This window comes from Sarcophilus harrisii, chromosome X, assembly GCF_902635505.1.
Source record: "Sarcophilus harrisii chromosome X, mSarHar1.11, whole genome shotgun sequence".
Taxonomy (NCBI): Eukaryota; Metazoa; Chordata; class Mammalia; order Dasyuromorphia; family Dasyuridae; genus Sarcophilus; species Sarcophilus harrisii.
The window spans coordinates 3,644,498-3,669,322 of record NC_045432.1 but is presented as its reverse complement, the minus strand read 5'-3'; the positions used below and the strand labels follow the sequence as shown (position 1 = coordinate 3,669,322).

Below are 24,825 nucleotides of genomic sequence, written 5' to 3'. Positions count from 1 at the left end.
GATGAGAGGCAAAATGTTCAAGGACATCAAGAAATCTAGTTTGGCTGAAATTGAAAATAGGAAGGAGACTAATATGTAATGAAATTGGAATTTGGCTGTGGCCAAGTTACAAGAGCTGGAAAGGCAAACAGCATTGTTTACATGTAATTCTGGAGGTACACTGAAGCTGCAAAAGGTGATAGAAGAAATTCCAATGAAATCACAAAATGTATAAAATATGACTCAACCTACAAAGACACACTCGGGATTTATGTAAATAAAATGTTATTTATAAAAATAAAAGATAAATTTTTGGAGAAATATTAACTGTTCCTGTTCATGACTGGACAATGCCCAAATAATTAAAATGTTACCTAAATTAACAATCAACTATCAATAGGTCACTTAATACAATTGGACAGAACAAAATTTGGAGGAAAAGAGTAAAAATCTCGAGGGAAAAACATTTTTAAAAAGTAGGATAGAAAACTCTCAATCCTAACAGATCTCAAATTAGAATATAAAGCAGTCATCCTCTAAAAAATGATCAAAGGACAGACAATTCTCAGATGAAGAAATTGAAACTATTTCTAGTCATATGAAAAGATGCTCCAAGTCATTATTAATTAGAGAAATGCAAATTAAGACAACTCTAAGATACCACTACACACCTGTCAGATTGGCTAAGATGACAGGAAAAAATAATGATGATTGTTGGAGGGGATGCGGGAAAACTGGGACATTGATGCATTGTTGGTGGAGTTGTGAATGAATCCAACCATTCTGGAGAGTAGTTTGGAACTATGCTCAAAAAGTTATCAAACTGTGCATACCCTTTGATCCAGCAGTGTTACTACTGGGCTTATATCCCAAAGAGATCATAAAGAAGGGAAAGGGACCTATATGTGCATGAATGTTTGTGGCAGCCCTCTTTGTAGTGGCTAGAAACTGGAAACTGAATGGATGCCCATCAGTTGGAGAATGGCTGAATAAATTGTGGTATATGAATATTATGGAATATTATTGTTCTGTAAGAAATGACCAACAGGAAGATTTCAGAAAGGCCTGGAGAGACTTACGAACTGATGCTGAGTGAAATGAGCAGGACCAGGAGATCATTATATACTTCAACAACAATACTATATGATGACCAGTTCTGATGGACCTGGCCATCCTCAGCAACGAGATCAACCAAATCATTTCCAATGGAGCAGTAATGAACTGAACCAGCTACGCCCAGAGAAAGAAGTCTGGGTGATGACTAAAAACCATTACATTGAATTCCCAATCCCTATATTTATGTCCACCTGCATTTTTGATTTCCTTCACAAGCTAATTGTATAATATTTCAGAGTCTGATTCTTTTTTGTACAGCAAAATAACAGTTTGGTCATGTATACTTATTGTGTATCTAATTTATATTTTAATGTATTTAACATCTACTGGTCATCCTGCCATCTGGGGGATAGGGTGGGGGGGTTAAGAGGTGAAAAATTGGAACAAGAGGTTTGGCAATTGTTAATGCTGTAAAGTTACCCATACATATAACCTGTAAATAAAAGACTATTAAATAAAAAAAAGGAAAAAAAAGAAAAAAAGATCAAAGGATTAAATAAAACACTGAACCAGTTAAACTTACTAGCACAGTGTTTGAAGACTCAAATGCATCAACTGCTGGGGAAATACATCTTGTTTGAGAAAAGAAAGTCTCAAAATTGGAAGGCAATTGATAGAAATCAAGGTTAGACTAACATCACACCATATATAGTAGTAAATTCCAAATGGATATATGACTTAAATGTAAAATGTCACATCAAAAAATTAAAGAAAGGAAAAATAATACTTTGGATAGGAGAGAAATAGTAAACTAGGAACAAAGAGGATCAAAGAAGATGAAATGAACAATTCTAATTACATCTGCCAAATTGTGTGACTGAGACATTTTTTAACTATATAGAATTTCCTGTTGGAATACAAAGAGATTTAGGTCCTCTACTGTACCTAATCATTCTTCAAAAATATTCCTGAGCTCTTGGATTTGGGCTGTGAATGGGAACAGGGAGTAATGATAAGCAGGGAGAATGGCATGGAGGCAGTTGCTGAAAATGAAGAAATGCAGGAAAGACACGAGCAAACAGCTGTTTAAACAGACCAGAGGGTCACTAAACACTTTTTAGGAAGCAAGGACTTAGAGGATTTTTGACTCCAATCCTCAAACTGGCAGTGGTGGTCTTTTTTGCAGCCTATATAATCTTTAAAATCCTGCCTTCTAAAGTTAGTCCCAGTCCTTGTAGGATATGATGAGGCAAACAAAATAGTAGCTTGAAAAAGGAATTCTCAGGTCATTAACCCAAGCAGAGAGAGAAGCAGCTTTTTAAAACAGAAAAAATAATTAAGTGTGATTTAAGTAATTTTACCTTTAAAAGAATTTTGTAGGAACATTTCTTGTCCCCAGATGTCATAATACTCAGAATCATCTGTCTTCTGGCAGTTATTGATAAACATGATTCTCTGGTTTCCTTTGGGCTCAAAGATGCATCTGTGTTTAAATAGGAAAACTCATGTTAGTGAAATTGATTTTTTTTGTTCTGACTCAAAATGATAATTTAAAAGATAAGTTGGTCAGTGTGAGCTTAAATCTAACAACTTTGAATTTGGCCTATTCCTCTGGACTTCTCTGTCATGTGCTCATAACCAGAATCTTCCATCTCTCATGAACACTTTTAGCTTCCTTTTGTATGTTTTATTCCCTCATTAGACTGTAAGCTTCTTCAGGGTTTTCTTTTTTAATTTGCAGTGCCAGTTCTTAGCATAGGGTCTGGCACATAGTAGGCACTTAAATATTTCTTGACTAACAAGTTTTAAAGGTTGAGGCTCAGTCAAGATTTTTTTTAAAGACTTGCCCATGTTCATAGGCAGATCTTCCCAACTTTAAGCATAGAACTCAGTTTGTTCTCTGACACACTGTTTTGAGAACATGAATTTCTCTGATTTTTATGAAATATCTTCCCTCCCCACCTATATTTCATACATTCTTTTTTGTTGTTGTTATTTACTTTGGGAATAGAGTATACATGAAATTCTACTGGGCTTGGAAACACCTGTCATGGAAATTCTATCTCCCTACTGATTTTCTCCTTTATCATCTATAGTGTTAAAGGACCACTTAGGGTATTGTGAGGTTGAACAGATTACTCAAAGTCACAGAGGCCCTGTCAGAGCCAGGTCTGGAACTCAGGGCTTGCTGATTTCCAGGCCAACCCATTATATCCCCTACCTCTGTTTACAGAACAGGCGGAAGTGCAATAATTTAAGAGTCAGACTGTTGGAAGTAGATTCTAATGTTGTGGAGTACGAGACTGAAAGGTAAGAACTGCAATCAGTCATTTGCATGTTTTGCCACACTACACAACACTGTGATTCCAAATGTATTGAAATGCTGGTTTGAAGTTTCCATTTTTTCATCCAAATCTTTTGTCAACAGATATCACAACAAATGAATGCCTGCTCATCAGAACTGAAGCAGTGTAAAGTTAGTTCACCACAGGGGTCTACCCAATATTTTGGGGACCATCTTCTAGATCTCTTAACATTGTATGGAGAACAGAAGGACAGGTGAGAAGTTCATAATTTCTCAAAAAATCACTTATTGAATTTTTTTAAACCTGCTTTTATCAAATAAGTGGTTTTAAAACCAACAATAAATAAATATTTGTAAATACTGTGTATACATATACACATATATATGCATATACATATACATATAGTAGGAACTAGTCCCTAGATTTCACTGTAGAGTCTCCAAGGGTCCCCTAAGGCATAAGATATTAAATGAATTGCCCAGAGTGCCATAGTTGGTTTATATCAGATACAGGTCTTGAGCCCAGGACTTCTTGACTTTGAATTTTGTTTTCTATCCACTATACCTACCTCACTGCCTCTTAGGCATAGTATTTATTTCCTTTTATTCTCTGTAAACATCAAAATGTTGTAATATTAAGTCCCTTTTAATGAATACATTATCCAAATATGAACATTGAGACTCTTCTGGAATATCCTCAAACTCAAGCTCTAATGAAATAGCAAAATAGTTTTCTAAAAATGAGAAGGGAAAAGAAGAAGAAAAAAATAAGAGGTGAGTGTCTGCAAAACAAATCTTTTGTATTTCAAAAATTATTCCTCTACTGGCTACACTAAAATTTTTGGTGTGTTTGATTTTTATTTATTTATTAAATTTGCTCTGGAAAATGTCTCCTGTTCTTCTATTGTCCTGTTCTTCTATTCTATTCTCTACAAAGTTAACAAATCTAGAAGCTGGTCCCCAAAACACTGGGTAGAGCCCTGTGTTGAAGTAATGGAAGTACATTGACTACAGCAGCACTGGATGGGCAGTCTTGGAAAAAGCACTCACTTGTTGACATTGAAAAGTCACGAAAATATCATAGCATCAAAGTAAGTTTATCTTAGCCAAGCTGTATTTCTATAACTCAAGCACTTCCAATTGTTTAAGGTTTGTTTCCATCATGGCCTGTGAAGCTATTGTTTTCTTGAACTTCCAAAGCCAACAATGAAAGGGACTTTTTAACATGAACACATCAAAAATGAAAGACCAGAAGATTCTGATGAACCTTTGGTCACTGATTAAAGAAGCACTTCAAGTATGGGAGGGCATGTCTACAACCTACCTATTTTTTTATTATAGCTTTTTATTTACAAAACATATGCATGGGTAATTTTTTTAGCATTGACCCTTGCAAAACCTTCTCTTCCAACTTTTCCCCTCCTTTCCCCAATGCCTTCCCCTGGCAGGCAGATAGTCCAATACATGTTAAATATGTTAAAATATATGTTAAATTCAATACATGTATACATATTTATACAGTTACTTGCTGCACAAGAAAAATCAGATCAAGAAGGAAGAAAAATAAAAATTGAGAAAGAAAACAAAATGCAAGCAAATAACAGAGAGAGTGAGAATGCTATGTTCTGTTCCACACTCTGTTCCCATGGTTCTCTCTCTTGGTGTAGATGACTCTCTTCATCACTGAACAAGTGGAACTGGTTTGAATACCTCATTCTTGAAGAGAGCTACGTCCATCAGAATTGATCATTGTATAGCCTTCTTTTTGTTGCCTTGTATAATAATGTCCTGGTTCTGCTCATTTCACTCAGCATCAGTTCATGTAAGTCTCTCCAAGCCTCTTTGTATTCATCCTGTTGGTCATTTCTTACAGAAAAATAATATTCCATAATATTCATATACCACAATTTATTTGGCCATTCTCCAATTGATGGGCATCCACTCAGTTTCCAGTTTCTTGCCACTCCAAAGAGGGCTACCACAAATGATTTTGGACATGTGGGTCCCTTTCCCTCCTTTAAGATCTCTTTGGGATATAAGCCCAGTAGAAACACTGCTAGATCAAAGGGTATGCACAGCTTGATGACTTTTTGAGTATAGTTCCAAATCACTCTCAAGAAGGTTGGATGTATTCACAACTCCACCAATAATGTATCAGTGTCCCAGTTTTCCCACATACCCTCCAGCGTTGGTCATTATCGTTTCCTGTCATTTTAGCCAATCTGACAAGTGTGTAGTGGTATCTCAGAGTTGTCTTAATTTGCATTTCTCTGATTAATAATGATGTGGAGCATCTTTTCATATTACTATAAATAGTTTCAATTTCTTCATCTGAAAATTGGCTATTCATATTTTTGACCATTGATAAATTGGAGAATGGTTTTAACTATTACAATTTTGAGTCAATTCTCTATATATTTTACAAATGAGGCCTGTATCAGATCTTTTGAATGTAAAAATGTTTTCCCCATTCATTGGTTTATTATTTTCTAATTTTATCTGCATTAGTTTTGTTTGTACAAAAACTTTTAAACATAATCAAAATGATCTATTTTGTGATCAATAATGATCTCTGATTCTTCTTTTGTCACAAATTCCTTCTCCTCCACAGATCTGAGAGGTAAACTATCTTTTGTTCTTCTAATTTGTTTATAATATCATTCTTTATGTCTAGATCATGAACCCATTTCGACCTTATCTTGGTATATGGTGTTATGTGTAGGTCAGTGCCTACTTTCTGCCATACTGGTTTTCAATTTTCTCTGCATTTTTTCAAATAGTGAATTCTTATCCCAAAAGCTGGGGTCTTTGGGTTTTTGAAATACTAGATTGTTATAGTCATTGACTACTTTATTCTGTGAACCTAATCTATTCCACTGATCAACTTTTCTATTTCTTAGCCAATACCAAATGGTTTTGATGATCACTACTTTATAATATAGTTTTAGATCAGGTACAGCTAGGCCATCTTCATTTGATTTTGTTTTCATTAATTCCATTGAAATATTTGACATTTTGTTTTTACAGATGAATTTTGTTGTTATTTTTTCTAGGTCACTAAAACAGTTTCTTGGGAGTTTGATTGGTATAGCACTAAATAGATTAGTTTAAGGAGTATTGTCATCTTTATTATCTTCACTCAACCTGTCCAAGAGCACTTGATATTTCTGTAGTTTTGCTCATATGGTTCCTGACTTTCCCTTGGCAGATAGATGCCCAAATATTTTATCCTATTGACAGTTATTTTAAATGGGATTTCTCTTTGTATCTCTTGTTGTTGGATTTTCTTAGTGATGTATAAAAATGCTGATTATTTATGTGGATTTATTTTGTATCATGCAACATTGCTAAAGTTATGGATTACTTCTAATAATTTTTTTATTAAATTCTCTATGGTTCTCTAAGTATACCATCATATCATCTTCAAAGAATGAGAATTTGGTTTCCTCATTACCTACTCTAATACGTTTAATCTTTCGTTGGGGCCAAAATGTAATATTTGGGCTAGCTTTCTATCATAGTCAGACTCAGTCTCAGTCTGACCCAGTCTCCACCAGCCTGTCAGTCTCAACCAGTCTCCCTCTGAGTCTGACTTTGTGCCCAGTTTAAATACTCTATTATAATTACATCATTACAGTATACTGAATATGTGTGAACTAAGAACCATTACATCACCATAATAAGTACTAAGTATATACATGAACTAGAGAACCATTATCTCATCAGTTCCACTGATATAACACCTTGTTTCAAGTATACTTCTCCAGAGTTCCAGCCCTCTACATCTTCTTCTCTTATTGCCTAAGCTTGCATGTCTAATGCAATATTGAACAGTAATGGTGATAGTGGGCAACTTCTTTCACTCCTGATCTTATTGGGAATGGTTCCAGTTTATCCCCATTACATATGATGTTTGCTGATGGGTTTTATTTCTTTTTAATATTTATTTATTTATTTAAAAATGGAACACTTCACGAATTTGAGTGTCATGCTTGCACAGGGGCCATGTTAATCTCTGTATCTTTCCAATTTTAGAATATGTGCTGCCGAAGTGAGCCCTTGCTGATGGTTTTTAATAGATGCTGCTGACTAGTTTAAGGAAAAGTCTATTTATTCCTATCCTCTCAAGTGTTTTTATTAGGAAAGGATGTTGGATTTTATCAAATGCTTTTTCTGCATCTATTGAGATGATCATGTGGTTTTTGTTAATTTGGTTATTAATATAGTCAATTATGCTAATAGTTTTCCTAATATTGAACCAGCCCTGCATTCCTGGTATAAATCCTACTTGGTCATAATGTATTATTCTGGGGATGAGTTTCTGTAATCTCTTTGCTAATATTTTATTTAATGTTTTTGCATCAATATTTATTACGGATCTTGGTCTGTAATTTTCTTTCTATGCTTTCGTCCTACCTGGTTTAGGTATCAGTACCATGTCTGTGTCATAAAAGGAATTTAGTAGGAGTCATTCATGCCCTATTTTTTCAAATACCTTATATAGTATTGGAGTTAATTGTTCTTTAAATGAATTCACATATAAATCCATCTGGTCCTTGAGATTTTTTCTTAGGGCATTGATTAATAACTTGTTCTATTTCTTTTTCTAAAATGGAACTATTTAAATAAGTTATTTCCTCTTCTATTAATCTGGGCAATCTATATTTTTGTAGGTATTCCTCCATACTCACTTAGGTTGTCAAATTTATTGGCATAAAGTTGGGTAAAGTAACTCCTAATTATGCTCTAATTTCCTCTTCATTGGTGGATAATTCTCCCTTTTCATTTTTGAGACTAACAATTTTATTTTTCTCTTTCCTTTTTCCAATCAAATTAACTAAAGGTTTATCTATTTTTTTCATGAAACCAACTCTTAGTTTTATTTATTAATTCAATAGTTTTTCTTTTTACTTTCAATTTTATTGATCTCTCCTTTTATTTTTAGAATTTCAAGTTTGGTGTTTGATTGGAGGTTTGTAATTTGCTCTTTTTCTAGCTTTTTTAGTTGCAAGCCCAATTCACTGATCTTCTCTTTCTCTAGTTTCTGCAAGTACGCATCTAGAGATATAAAATTTCCCCTTATTACTCTTTTGGCTGCATCCCACACATTTTGGTATGATGTCTTATTATTGTCATTTTCTTGGGTGAAGTTATTAATTATGTCTATGATTTGCTGTTTTTCCCATTCATTCTTTAGGATAGGAATATTTAGTTTCCAATTATTTTTTGGTTTATTTTCCCCTGGCCTTTTATTGAATGTAATTTTTAAGTCATGATCTGAAAAGAATGCATTTGCTATTTCTGCCTTTCTGCATTTAATTTTGAGGTCTTTATGTCCTAATATATGGCCAGTTTTTGTATAGATTCCATGAACTGCCGAAAAGAAAGTGTACTCTTTTCTGTCTCCATTCACTTTTCTCCAAAGATCTATCATAACTAACTTTTCTAGTTTTCTATCTATCTCTTTAACTTCTTATTTATTTATTTATTTTTTGGTTTGATTTATCTAGTTCTGAAAGAGCAAGGTTGAGATCTATTATCGTTTTGCTATTTCTTCCTGCAAATCTCTTAACTTCTCCTTTAGGAATTTAGATGCTACACCACTTGGTGCATATATGTTTAATATTGATTTTGCTTCATTATCTATTATCAATTATCATTATTTATTACCAAGACATAGTTTCCTTCCTTATCTCTTTTAATTAGATCAATTTTTGCTTTTGCTTGAACTGAGATCAGCATAGTAGGCTACCCTTGCTTTTTTAAATTTCACCTGGAGCATAATAGATTCTCCTCCAGCTTTTTACCTTTACTCTGTATGTATCACCCTGCTTTAAATGTGTTTCTTATAAACAACATAGTGTAGGATGCTGGCTTTTTATCCAGTCTGCTATCCGGTTTTGCTTAAAGGGAGAGTTCACCCCATTCACATTTATGGTTAAAATCTAATAATTCTGTATTTCCTGCCATCTTAACTCCAAATTATATTTTTCTCTTTCCTTCTCTCCTTTCCCTCCTCTCTAGTGTTTTACTTATGAGAACTACTTGTCCCTTTTTTATTTTATTTTATTTTTTTATTTTAATAGCCTTTTATTTACAGTTTATATGTATGGGTAACTTTATGCATTGACAATTGCCAAACCTCTTGTTCCAATTTTTCCCCTCCTTCCCCCCACCCCCTCCCCTAGATGGCAGGATGACCAGTAGATGTTAAATATATTAAAGTATAAAGTAGATACACAATAAGTATACATGACCAAACCGTTATTTTGCTGTACAAAAAGAATCAGACTCTGAAATATTGTACAATTAGCCTGTAAAGGAAATCCAAAATGCAAGTGGGCAAAAATATAGGGATTGGGAATTCAATGTATTGGTTCTTAGTCATCTCCCAGAGTTCTTTCGCTGGGTGTAGCTGGTTCAGTTCATTACTGCTCCATTGGAACTGATTTGGTTCATCTCACTGTTGAAGATGGCCAGGTCCATCAGAATTGGTCATCATATAGTATTGTTGTTGAAGTATATAATGATCTCCTGGCCCTGCTCATTTCACTCAGCATCAGTTCGTGTAAGTCTCTCCAGGCCTTTCTGAAATCATCCTGTTGGTCATTTCTTACTGAATAAGAAATCTCCACATTATTAGTAAGTTCATTTCAAATCATTGTAAGAACGTGACTTTCCCCATGTGAAGCGAATCTCTATCCAAACCATGTGAACCTAATCAAGGTATGATGTGACTTCTGTGAGAACTTGACCGTTCTCTCACCCATAAGAGCATGTGTTTTTGCTCCTTCTCCTGTGGGAACTTGACCTATAAGCTGGGAATGTAGCACATGTGTTTTAGCTCCAACTACATGATTCCAGGAACTCATCACTCCTTGGAACAGTTGCTGTTGATAAGGACTTGCCCCTTTGTTGATGCAACACTTGACTACAACCTCCAGGAGCCCCTGTTGGTACTTCCCTGTTTTATATGATGTCTTTATTTGGCCCAAAGCCTTATTTGTCCTGATTCCTATAAAAGGTGGGTAACCTCACCTACAGAGATGACAATCTGCCTAGGATTTTCCCATTTTGGGACTCAAAGGCTGAATTATTGGGGTTTCCCAGCCACTGCAAACAAATTAGAGTCAGAGCTCCCCCAATCGGTGATGTATTCTTTCTCTCTGTCTGCTATCTTAATAATAATTCTCATTATTCTTTGTCTTTTATGTATTATTCGCTGTATTAGTTGTTATTGTAAGCATTCTATTCCGTGTATTGTGTAATTAAATTTTACTTTCTCTTTGATTGAGTCCAAGAGCGTCATTTATAGGAACAAATCTGAACTTTTCCCTAAAATCACAGAACACTTACAGAACAATAATATTCTATAATATTCATATACCACAATTTATTCAGCCATTTCCCAATTGATGGGAATACACTCAGTTTCCAGTTTCTGGCCACTACAAAGAGGGCTGCCACAAACATTCATGCACATACAGGTCCCTTTCCCTTCCTTAAGATCTCTTTGGGATATAAGCCCAGTAGTAGCACTGCTGGATCAAAGGATATGCAAAAAGGATAACTTTTTGAGCATAGTTTCAAATTGCTCCCTAGAATGGTTGGATATATTCACAATTCCACCAACAATGTATTAGTGTCCCTGTTTTCCCACGTCCCCTCCAACATTCTGCATTATCTTTCCCTGTCATTCTAGCCAATCTGACAGGTGTGTAGTGCTATCTCAGGGTTTTCTTAATTTGCATTTCTCTGACTAATAATGACTTGGAGCATCTTTTCATATGGCTAGAAATAGTTTCCATTTCTTTGTCTGAGAATTGTCTGTTTATATCCTTTGGCCATTTATCAATTGGAGAATGGCTTCATTTCTTATAAATTAGAGTCAATTCTCTATATATTTTGGAAATGAGTCCTTTATCAGAACCTTTGACTGTAAAAATATTTTCCCAGTTTATTGCTTCCCTTCTAATCTTGTCTGCATTAGTTTTGTTTGCACAAAAACTTTTCAGTTTGGTATAATCAAAATTTTCTATTTTGTGATCAGTAATGATCTCTAGTTCTTCTTTGGTCATAAATTCCTTCCTCTTCCACAGGTCTGAGAGGTAAACTATCCTATGTTCCTCTATTTTATCTGTAATCTCATTCTTTATGCCTAGGTCATGAACCCATTTTGACCTTTATCTTGGTGTACGGCGTTAAGTATGGATCAATGCCTAGTTTCTGCCATATTAGTTTCCAATTTTCCCAGCAATTTTTATCAAACAGTAAGTTCTTATCCCAAAAGCTGGGATCTTTGGGTTTGTCAAAGACTAGGTTGCTATATTTGTTGACTGTTTTATCCCTTGAACCTAATCTATTCCACTGATCAACTAATCTATTCCTTAGCCAATACCAAATAGTTTTGGTAACTGCTGCTCTATAATATAATTTTAGATCTGGTACAGCTAAGCCACCATCATTTGATTTTTTTTTCATTAATTCCCTTGAAATTCTTGACCTTTTGTTTTTCCATATGAACTTTGTTGTTATTTTTTCTAGGTCATTAAAATAGTTTTTTGGGAGTCTGATTGGTATAGCGCTAAATAAATAGATTAGTTTAGGTAATATTGTCATCTTTATTATATTTGCTCGCCCTATCCAAGAGCATTTAATATTTTTCCAATTGGTTAGATCAGACTTAATTTGTGTGAAAAGTGGTCTGTAATTTTGCTCATAAAGTTTCTGATTTTCCCTTGGCAGATAGATTCCTAAGTATTTTATATTATCAGTAGTTACTTTAAATGGAATTTCTCTTTGTAACTCTGACTGTTGGATTTTGTTAGTGATATATAAGAATGCTGATGATTTATGTGGCTTTATTTTGTATCCTTCAACTTAGCTAAAGTTATGAATTATTTCTAATAACTTTTTAGTAGAATCTCTGGGGTTCTCTAAGTATACCATCATATCATCAGCAAAGAGTGATAATTTGATTTCCTCATTGCCTACTCTAATTCCTTTAATCTCTTTCTCAACTCTTATTGCCAAAGTTAGCATTTCTAATACAATATTGAATAGTAACAATGATAGTGGGCAACCTTGTTTCACTCCTGATCTTATTGGGAGAGAACTACTTGTCTCAAGCAACCCTCCTCCTTTAGTCTCTTCTCATTTTTTATACCCTTCCCTTATTATTTCTGTTTTTTTCCCTTTTATTTAGCCTACCCCTTCTATTTTCCTCTTTCCCCTCCCACTTTTCTATAATGTGAGAGAAGTTTCTCTATAAAACAAATATGTCTAATATTTTCTCTTTGAGCCAAATCTGATGAGAGTAAGATTCACACAATATTCATCCCTTTCCCTTCTTTCCCTCACTTATAATAGGTTGTTTTGCCTCTTCCTGAGATTTAATTTTCCTCATTTTACCTCCATTTTCCCCTTTTGCTGGTACAATCCCCTTTCCACTTCTAGTTTCTTTTTTATATTATAAAATCAAATTATACATGTACTCTCTATGTATACTCATAATATAGATACTGTACAAGTGTTCTTTTCTTTTTACCTTTTTATGCTTCTCTCGAGTTCTATATTTGGGAGTCAAATTTTCTGTTCAGCTCTGGTCTTTTCATCAAAAATAAATGGAATTCACCTGTTTCATTGAATGTCCATCTTCTTCCCTGAAAAAAATGTGCTAAGCGATTTTATCTCCAATAGCAAATCTTGAAATGGACAAAAGACTGGGCCCCATCCCTGGGTCATGAAGCCCTAGATTTTCCGAGAAGTGGTTACCTAAAAGGTCATTAGGTCCTAGACTTTCCAAAGAAGTGTTTACCTAACAATGTCAAGCCAACATTGCAATGCATGTCGATATGCTCTGTTGTGTGCTCCCCTACATCCTGTCATTTCCCCATTGTAAGCAAGAGACTGTGTGAAGGAAACTTGTAATGACAAGGTTGAACTGAGGAGTGGCAAACATGCTTAAGAGTCTGCCTCGCTGGAGGCTCAGGGCTGATCTCTACTATCCTGTCTAGTGGAGTCAGAAACCAGCCAGTTATTAAAGGATGCTTTAAATTGAATAATCTGGTCTGAGCTATCTATCTTGGGTGAGTCTAGTTCATTTGGAGGTCCCATCAAGATAAGCCTTTCACTCAGTCTGACGGCCAGTCCCTCTCCCTGGAGGTTGAAAGAGGTTAGGGATCATAGGGAGTGGCCACCGAGACACGTTCCTCAGCTCCAGTTTTCTCTTTCTGAGGACCAGGAGAGTGAAACCCAAATTTTGAATTCAGTCTAAAATTGGCATAGAGCATTCTAAAAGCCAGTTCTGGTTGATAAGATTTTGAGGGGCCCCTGCAGCTGCCTGGTGATTTTTGCAGCTGCCTGTCTGGTCTGGTGAGTACTCCTGAATCTGTAGCAAGTGGCTAAGCTGGATGCAGTGCTAAACACCCTTGACTTCCACGGGGTGCCATGTGATGATCCTGGGCATCTAAGACACATCTGGTTCTGGGTGCCAGTCAGCACAACTCTGGGTGTCCTAGATAATAAATTGGATACATCTGGTCTGATCCGATTCTGAGCACCTTTTAGGGGCACTCTTCTAGTTATATGTGTTCTGTGTGATTTGTCTGTCTGTTTTGTTGGTTGAAGAGCTCTGTTAAAATTTTTAAGAACAATGTTGCAACTGTGCTTAGTATAAAATTGTTTGTGATTTCTAGCTTTTAATCTGTTGCACTAATTTGTAAGCAAAAGCAAAAAGACTTTGAAAAAACAAACAAAAAATGGCAGAAAAGTTTTTCCCTGAGAAATAGGGGGATTTTCAGAGTTTTCAGAGCCTGCTAGAATAAAGAGCAATAAAATCCAAGCTCTGCCTGGACAGATAAGAGAGATGCTAATTGCTGTCAGACAACACTCAGGCAAAAAAAAAAAAAAAAAAAAAAAAAAAAACCTTTTGTAAAAACCCTGTATTTAGTTTGGTTTGGAGTTTGTTACCTTCTGACACATATTGAGTTATTTGTTAACATAAGTTATACTTTAAATCTAGCTCTACTGGACATATGTGGGTTTTGTGGAGTTTTGGGCTATTCACTATACAGTGTGAATCTTACAGGTTTGGAAGGAAAAAGGAAAAAAGTATGTAGGTGATTTAGGAAGGATTGATTTGTAGGAGCAATTAAAGGTTTGCATGACTTTAGAAGGTATTGGAAAGATTTTTGGGAGGAGAAAGAAGAGGTGGAGGAGAGAGAAACGGGAAGAGGATCCTTTGTCTTCTGAGGTAAAGAGTCAACTCACCTTCCCCCCTCCTCCCTCTCCCCTCCCCCCCCTCCCGCTGCTTTCTGCTACTTTAGCAATGGAGGATCTAGTTAAAGTTGTTGGAGATTGTTTAAATATGTGGCAAGAGAGAAAGAGAAAGTTGGGAAACTGGTAGACTTGGAAATAAACTTGATATTGGGAGAAAGTAAATAAACTTATGGGCTAAATCTTGAGAAGGATTTCTGTGTAAAAATTGAGTGGGGAACTTGAGAGAATCTTTTAGCCAGGGGTGCAGGAGTGGGGGAAGGGTGGCCACATGTAATCCTCTTCTCCCCTCATCCCCCTAAGTGTGTTCCTGCCATTTTTTTTAATCAAGTTACTGCCAGTGCAGCAAACTGATTTAAAGGGACAGGTTTATTTTGAGGTTAATTGACTGAATATTTTTTTCTTGATACATAATGTTTTTCTTGTTTGAGGAATATGGTCATAAATGTGATCCATACTTTGGTAGGATTATTTCTAAATGTTTAATTGCTATTTTTAAGAATCTTTCAGATTCTCTTATGTGGTATTTAGATATTCTGTATAAGTTTTAAATTGATTGTATTGGGTCATCCTGGGGCTATTTAAAGGGCCTCTGAAAATAATAGTTTTTTTTTCTTTGTCCTTTTGAAAATGTTTCTGTTAGGGACAATATGCAATTTGGGATTTTTTCCCTATGTATTGGGTAGTTTAAAAGCAAACTGATTTGTATGTGTAATGTTCACTTATGAAACATCTACCTCAGTATGATAATTGTTTAAGTGGTGAACTTATTGGGACAAAATTCTTACTGTTATCACTATAAGATTATGGTAAATATCTGTTTAGGATTTATCAGAAATTTGATTAATGGAATCTGTTATTGGAGGTAAAATTTCTTGGGCTTATAGTTAATTAGTTAATGCTTTTTGGGAATTTTAAAGCTCCACTCTCTGACAGTTAGTGGGACAATTGATTGGAATAAAACTGGGTTAAAGCTATTTTATCCTGTATGTGCTGAAGGTTGAGTTTTGACTACTTATGTTATGCTATAGTTAAGTTCTTGCAATTTTTCCTCCCGTAACTGATCTCTATGGTCAGAGCAATGGTCAATAGAATTGTTAATGCAATTCAATTATGTCATGCCTTGCTATTTTCAGTCTGATTATATGTAATCATTGTATCGTAAATGCTTGGGCAAATAAGTATTTAGCCTGGTCATCTGTCTGTTACTGGGTATTTGTGTTTTGTTTCTTTAAGGTTTCTACATGATAAGAGGACAATTAACAGTGGTCTGTGAGACCTACTTGCTGTTAAGATTTGAGACTACAGCTGGTGCCTATCCTGTAAAGCAGTCATCTCTTCACATACGAAGCTGCTGGCTCTTCACATTTTGCAGCATTCTGGTGGACCAGTCTATCTCAGGCTGTTCTAACCTTTATTTGTTAGATTTATGTTCTTTTGTTCTAGATTTTGGTCAAATTACAGATATTGACTTGCTTCTGGGACCTAGATCAGCTTTCATCAGCTTTGATTGTCAGCACAGAACACCCATCTTCTGCATGGAATGAGAGCCTCTGACCATTTCTCAGCCTGCAGCAGTTTTTAAATGAGACCATGGACCCTGCTTCTAGTGTACTTTGGACTGATATGGGGGACTTTGGAATGGTTGATGAATTGTTAGGATTCTTATAAGGTGCCAAGTCAGTGGAATTGATGAGATAATGATACTCTAATTTACATGTACTTAGTATTTACTATAATTCTACAAGATTCACACCTTTAAGAGAGGATATATAAGGAGGAGCTCTCAGGGCCAAAGGACAGAAGCCCACTAGAATACAAGCCCACTCTTGGAGGTGGAGTCGGATTCATTCCATCTTCCACTTTTGTGCTGGCTGGAGGCAGAAGCTGGCAGAAGACTAGCGGCAGGAGCTCTTGGAACCAAGGAGAGGGATAGGCCTCTAAGGAAACTAACCGGGCCCAAGGAAGGAGAAAAGACTTGGGAAGAGACCATAAAGGATTTGGACTTTAACTCCTGGCTGCATTTGGGGTAATTATTGAACTGAAAGGAAGACTGCTCCCAGAAACCCCCCCAAGAAACCTGCTCCCAGAGAACATTACATTTTAGAGAAGAACATTACAAAGAATGATTGTTAAACCTTGATTGGGTCATCTATTACTGTGTGTTTAAGATTTGGGATGGGATTTGTTAAAATTGTGCAACTATTGCTGTTACGTTTGAGGGATTCTTAGGATTTTCTGCTGTACTAGTCTGTTATGTATAGGGATTTTGATTCACTCTTGGGATTTATATGTGGAATGGTCATTTGATAATTCCTTTCTGTGAGAGAAAAAAGAGGGAGGAAGAGATAGAACACTGGAGAAACTGGTATATTTTTCTCAAAATACCTGAAAGAATAGGAACCCCTAACTCCTATTCACTTTGCCTTAGGCACTTCTGCCCCACCCTCTATCTCACTAGTTCAGATTGAATTTGAAAGTCTTTTAAACAGTCCTTTGTTTTCATTTTTATTATGCTTTAGCTTTGGAACCTTTTATTCTGTTAGAATTGTCCTGACAGACTCAATTCTTGGAATTTTTTTTTTTTCTTAGAAACAAACAAGAAAAAGTTTAGAAATCAGATACCTGTCTTGGAACTGGCAGTCTCTCTGATCTATTTTTTCCAGTCCTGTAACTGTTGGAATCTTTACAAACTGTTAAGCCATTGGAGTTGATTTGATCTTAGAAAGAGATATTTTGGGCCAGAACTTGAAGCAAGGTACTAAGTGAAACTGATAGAAACAATGCTTGTTTCTTTAGAGAAACACCTTTAGAGAGCTCATAAGTACTAAATGGAGTTCTCACGTTTGGGAGATTTCAGGGATTAGTATGAGATATCCGAATTCACACCTCCCTTAGGGCCAGAGAGCACTCTGGGAGATAACCCAGAATCCCTCTCCCTCCAGAAGGCAGAGTTAACCTTTGGGAGATCACATATATACAGGGAGCTCTTGGAGCTTGGGAGCTTACTGGAGTTTTAGTTACTTGAGGGAGTTTTACTTGAGAGAGTTTTCTGGGGAACATCGACTGGGGTCGGAGACAGAGCACTCTGGAAGAAAGCCTACAAGTCCTATGTTTGAGGCAAGAGAGATTCACTGCATCTTCTACCTTGGTGCTGGCTGGAGTCGGAAGGACAAACCTTTGGATTTGGAGACATTTGGGCAAAGCTCTTAGAACCAAGCAGACAGTTCTGGCCCATAACAGAGGTCTGGGGAGTTTCCATCTCTTTTTCATCTTCTTTACTCATCAACAGATAAGCCATTTTCTTGTTCCCACCTTTCTAGATCAGATTTGGCAAGATGCTAAGTAATAGATATAAATGTATTTGGAATTAGAAGATAAAAATATAAAGATGAGTTACCAAACTTTTTTTTGCATTTGACTTTAATCATCTGGGGGGAAAACCACAAGAGGTTATACTAAATAATCTCTGGAGTCTCTTTCAATTCTAAAAAAGAACCCTCTCTGGTCCAAGAGGCTTAGCTGGATAACTGGTAGAAAACAACAGACTGAACATTTGAGAGATGAAAGGTCTTGACCAACCAGGTATTCTACCTAGTTCCTTCTCTCTAATTCCACAGTGATGAACACTGTAATTATGATTCCTATTATCCAATTCCAGTCTTCATCAGTGACTGATCTTGTTTTTGTTCTTGTTTCTATTTTCCAAAAAAGTACAAAACTGTCAGAGTTATGTCTTCTTGTGCCTGGATCAAGCCTGATCCAAAATGCCATCCTTGGTGATATTGGTAGCATTACACTTGTTTTCTGGTTCCTAAACCAGAAGGTAGTTTCCAAAATCATAAAATCTGACTTTGACTTGACCTCAAGAACTGAGAAAATTCCATTTTCCTCAACTATTCAAATCAAAAAGCCATGGAGGAAATTTTGACTAAGTGAAATATATTCTAGGGCCTGATTTATCAGTCTACTCATGATAGAGGTCATTATGTCAGATGCATATTAAGTACTCAATAAAGTATTTGTAAATTTGAAAAAAAAAAAAAAAAAAAAAAAAGAACCAAGCTGACAGATAGGCCTCTGGACTACCCGGGCTATGTTGAAGGACACAATAAAAGATCTGAACTTTTTATCACCTGGCTGTGTTTTGGAAAGAGAGCACCAACATGTAACCCCATTAATTAGTATTTCAGCAATCTCAAAGGACCTTGTAGTTTGATATCAGGCATCTAAAAGTTTGGGGTTTGCCTGCCTTGATGGTCTACCCGTGCATAATCTGCTCAGCAATCTGATTCTTTCTGCAGCCCTGTCTGTTCCTCTGGGCAGGGACAAGTGAAGCTACTCCAAGCCTCACCCTTCTCCCATGGATAGGGTTGCCCCTCTAATTGGGCTTTGAGCCCTTGAGCCCTGATACTCTGTAAGCAGTGACTGAGTTTTTAAGTGCACGAATGACTGCATAAAACCTAACTCAGTGAACTGTCCATCTCAAACTGGATTCTCTGGCTGAGATGGTGCCCCAAGTGCAGAAGACCTGACATGCTTGCAACAGGGAGCCTTGTACTGCTGTTAACTCTGGAGTTATCAGGGAGAGACTTGTCCTTGCATTTTTTTTTCTAGTTTTATTTAATGTTGTGCCACAGTTATCTTTAATTGTCCTGACTCAGTTTCCCTTAATTGTTCTGCCTCAGTTTCTATAACTGTTCTGCCTCAATCCCCTTGGTTGCAACCTCCCTCCCCCATTTCATTAAGGACTGAGGGCCACTTGCTCTAAGGTTATAAATTGTTAATGTGAGACTCAAGATAAGGGGGAATTCAGACTTCCTGCCTCCTAACTCCTTCTGTCATCAAGAATTTATGGTTTTACCCTTATCCTGTCATTGTTCTTCTTTATCCCAATTTATCAGAATGTCTGGTGTCTTACCATCCTGTCAGAACATGTCAATGAGAACTCCCATTCACCACTGGATACTTTGAGAATAGAGTCCTGTTCAGTCAATCAAACGCTCCCGTTGATAGAATGTTGGGAGCTCTCTGATCTCTATATTACCTCAGTTTCTCTGGCCTTACATTTGCCTTCTTAGCTCTCAGGTCGGTGCAGACATTAGGATACTAAAGGATCTCCTTACTCATCTAGGAAAGTCAGTGGACTCCCTGGCAGAAGTTGTGCTGCAGAACACTGAGGGCTGGATCTGCTGTTCATGAAGCTTGGGAGTCTGGGTATGGCACTGGGAGAGTCATGTAGTTTGTATGTAAATCGCTCAGGTGTAATTAGGGAATCTCTTGCTTCCCTATGCAAGCAGTTAGATCAGGAAGCCAGTCATAGGGTTTCAATGTCCTGGTATCAATCACTCAACAACTGGTCTTCTTAGCTGACCACCATCCTCTTAGGAGCTGCAGGTCCTGTCCTCCTATTCTTATTCCTTCTCCTCATGGCCCCCTGTGTAATAAGGTGTCTGACCACCTATGTCCAGGACCGTGTACAGGCTGTTAAGTTATTTACCCTACGTATGACCTATTCCCCTCTGGCCTCAGATGTGTTACAAGTCTGACAATAAAAAGAGGGGAATGAAATGGACAAAAGACTAGGCCCCATCCCTGAGCCATGAGGCCCTAGATTTTCCGAGAAGTGGTTACCTAAAAGGTCATAAGTTCTTGGACTTTCCGAAGAAATGTTTGCCTAACAATGTCAGGCCAACATTGCAATGTCGACGTGCCCTGTTGTGTGCTCCCCCACATCCTGTCATTTCCCCATTGTAAGTGAGAGACTGTTTGAAGGAAACTTGTAACCACAAGGCTGTACTGAAGAGTGGCAAATGTGCTTAAGAGTCTGCCTTGCTGGAGGCTCAGGGCTGTCTAGTGGGATCAGTCACCAGCTAGCTAATAAATGATGCTTTAAATTGAATAATCTGGTCTGAGCTATCTATCTCATGTCGGTCCAGTTCAACCTCATTAATCAAAGCTTCAGATAAATCTAGCTCTCAAGGATCACATATCCTAAATAGGTATTGGCTATGACCTTACACTGATAACAGTAAGAGATTCATTCTAGAATGTGTACAATTTATCTTTCATGTCTAAGTAGATGTTTTTAAGTTCAACATTACTCAAATCATTTTGCTTTTAAAATGTTCTATGAATAGAAAAATTATAAATTGCATATTATCCATATTGTTCTAGGTATATAATGTAAGTTCCCCCATTCCTGCCCCTCCATTCTCCCTCATATTATTATTATCATCATCATTATTATTATTGAAAATATATGTCCTCCCCTGCATCCCTCTCCCCAACTGCTGTGTTTGGATTTATTAACCTGCCATCTTATTCCATTTACTTGCTTCTGCACATAACATACCAAATCTTTTCTGGTGATCAAAGTTTTAATTTTGAATACCTTCCAATTGTTTCCTGTGCAACGAGGTGTCTCATTGAGTCTGAAGTCACGTAGACTCATCTTCCTTATTATGAATGTGACCTCAGATACTTGCTAGCTGTGTGAATCCAGGCAAGTCACTAAATTTTGTTTGCCTCATTTTTTCACCTGTCAAATGAACTCTAAAAGGAAATGGCAAACCACTCTAGTACCTTTGCCAAGAAAACCCAAAATGGGATCAAAAATAGACCAAAATTAAGAACAATTATTTTCAAAATCACTGATTTCAAGTAGTGTTCAAGAACCATTTGAATAATCAACTGTTTGTTCCCATCTTCCCCCTCCATTATTATCGTCAAAATTCTTTACCTTTTTCTAAAATTTTTATTAATGCTTTCTGTTTTTTACATTGCCAGAGTATATAGCATGTATTCTTTGGTCTCACAATCCTTGAGAATCATGTGATATGACAAATAATATTCTTTTGTTTTGGGGAGGAAAAGCAAAACAAGGCCAATCAGCAGTGTCTCTACTGGGTCTGTGTCCCAAAAAGATCGTTAAAAAAAGGAAAACGACCCAAAAATACAAAAATATTTGTAGCAGCCCTTTAATAGTGGCAAGGAAGTGGCGACTGAGTGGATGCCCATCAGTTGGGGAATGGCTTAATATGTTATGGTATATGAATGTTATGGAATATTGTTATTCTATAAGAAATGATGAACAGACCAATTTCAGAAAAACCTGGAAAGACTTACATGAACTGATGCTTAGTGAAGTAAGCAGAATCATGAGAACATTGTGCCCAGCAACAGCAAGATTATACAATGATCAGTTCTGATGTAAATGGCTCTTTCCAATAATAAAGTGATTTAAAGCAATTCTAATAGACTTATGATGAAAAAAACCGCTGCCAGCCAAAGGACAAAGGCAGAGGACTATGGAGACTGAATGTGGATCACAACCTAGTATTTTAACTTTTTTATTGTTTGCTTTTTTTCTTCTTCATTTTTTTTCTTTTGCTTTCATTTTTCTTTTTCCTTTTTCACTTTTTTTCAATCCTGTTTATTTAAAAGAAAATTTAAGGCTAGAAAGCAAAATAGAAGCATTTTGTATTGACTAGATATATTACCATACCCATAATTCTACAAACTTTATAATGTTTTTTTCATTTAAAAAATGTTTTTTAACATAAATTTTAAACTCTGCTTAATTGAAAATTTTGTTCCTGTGTTGAAATTCTTTAAAATCACCAATTATTTTCTGGGATTATCAAACTAAAATAAAAAGTAGAGAATTGAAATCACACACTCTTTTTTTTTGAGACTAATTTGTTTTAAGTGTAGGCATCTATTGAACTACAGCAGTAGGTAGAGACAAAAATGCAGGAAAAAATAGTATTAAAGCACAGCATATACAAATTACATAGAAGGGATGTAAACGGGGTAATTTTGTCACTACTGTGTTAAGTTTAATGTGTTCTCTAAAAATATGAATAGAAATTCATGATTTCATATACAGTCCTCCTATTCTTTGTATCCTGAAATGTTCATATTTGTTTATAGTTAAATTTATGGAATCATATAAATTTAAAATAAATGGGTTATCTGTATTGTGCAGAAATCTGCCTAGCTTTCACCTGTTGCTCCTATTTAAATCAGTTTTCTAGAGCAACAAAGATAAAGCCTATTTCCTTTTCCACTTTAAATATTAGGTATTATCACTATTAACTTGCATTATAGTTACATATATTAAAGTAGGTTTATGTTATACTTGTGATTTATGGCTGGAATAGTTTCTTCTCATTATGTTTAAAAGCTATTTTAATTTTATTAAAATTAATATAAAAGTTATATTATATAATTTATAATTTGTATATATAGTGTTATATATATATAATTAATTATAAAAGTTCATCTTCTCTTATATGAGGACATTCCACTATTTCTAAAAATACGGGATTTTATAACATCTGATAAAGGGAACTTTTAAAAAGTTGTTTTCAGGTAAAACATGTATTGTCTTTTTAAAGGAATGGAATTAACAACTTAGTGATGCTTATGTACAAATTAAAGGTTTCACTGTGTTCAGGGTCTAGCAATGAGTTCTACAAGACTGGCTGAAAGAGTCGTAGCTCTCATTTGCTGTGAAAAACTGCATAAAATTGGTAAGGATTTTTGAAAGGCAGCAATGAACACAGAAAAGTATGAATAAAATCTTTGGATAGAAATATTGAATATTTATAGGGATCCAAATTTGTACTTTGTAGATATGTCATTATTGCTGATAGTGTTAAAGGAAATTCTTAACAAACAAGTCTTTTTTTGGCAAGGCAATTGGGGTTAAGTGACTTGCCAAGGATCACATAGCTAGAAAGTGTTATGTGTCTGAGGAGTCAGATCTTTCTGACTCTAAGGCCAGTACTTTATCCACTGCACCATCTAGCTGGCTCAGCAAACAAGTCTTAAAATAGTATTTCTACTTTTTTATGAGGAAATATGCCCATCATTATTTGAATCATTTTAGAAACACCATAATTAGAAATATATTTCAGATATCCTATTTGTTGTCATTTCCATGACTCAGTCAGCTGATATTTCTTCTTTAGATAGCTGTGGAAAATTCATGGTGGCCATTCACTTAGATGATTCCAATCCAGTTCATAGTTATGAATGAAAAGCAAATTTCAATATTGGCATTTGAAGGAATAAGATGTTTCTTGTTCAAATCCTACCCTAGACATTTGTTAGCTTTTTAATCCTGAGCAAGTCACTTGACCTTTCAATGCCTCAGTTTCTTTTTCTGTAAAATAAGGAGTTGGATTCATTGATCTCTAAAATCTCTCCTAATGATGAAACTGTGATTCTTTGTTCAAAAATGTAATAAACCACGATGAATTCATTTTAAGTGCTTTTAGAGTCTCACTAGTGAATGTACTAAGTAATTTTAATATCAGAGAAGTGAGGTTTATGTTACTTATGCCAATTTTCTTTTTTCTGTTAATGAAGAGGTTAACTAGATGATCATTTAATTCCAGTTGGAAAAGAGATTGTTAAATATGAGAAAGAGCTTGATTTGCATGAAGAAGAAGAAACGAGTATTTCAGGTTGACTAGGCTTCACAAAATGAAGGCAGTGTTATGCCATAGTAGTTAGTATGGAATTTAAGTAAAAAAAGATATGACATCTTTTGGGACTTTATTTTTTACAGTGTCAAATCTAAATCCTTTGTTTCATTTTTAGTAATTTGAGCCTCTTTCTGATAATTTATATTTATATCATAATAACTTGCATTTATGCAGTACAGTCAGGGTTTGTAAATTGTTTTCCTTGTAATGTATACTATATATATATATATATATATATATATATATATATATATCCCCATTATAAAAGTGAGAACTGGGGTTCTGAGAGTTAGAATGACTTACACAAGGCCATATACCAGGCCATACATAACTGGCACAATTAAGATTCACACCTTTCCTATGATTACATTTCACTTTTACCCAATACCTGCCTTCTGCTGTAGCAAGGCTAGTCTCCTCATTATCACTGAGACTTTCCTATCTTTGTTCATTTGTTTATGTTATTCTCTAATCTAGATGTACTGCCTACTCATCTATAATGTTAAATAAATGAGCTATTTATTCTTAGCTATGTACAGGTTTTTGTGAGAATCAGATAAGGTAACATATATATATATATATATATATAGTCACACAATAAGCATTTATTATGTACTAGGCACTATGCTAAGAACTAGAGATACAAAGAACAAAAAGACAGTCCCTGTTCCCAAAAGCTCAAAGCCTGAGAGAGAAAACATGCAAACAACT

General features: G+C 35.6%; 1 non-coding gene across 1 annotated transcript; it reads right to left on the bottom strand.

The window, feature by feature from the left end:
• Positions 1-7,295: 7,295 nt before the first annotated feature.
• On the bottom strand, positions 7,296-7,399 carry LOC111721681. Its single transcript, XR_002770759.1, has one exon. It is a non-coding gene; the product is annotated as a U6 spliceosomal RNA (small nuclear RNA).
• Positions 7,400-24,825: the final 17,426 nt, after the last annotated feature.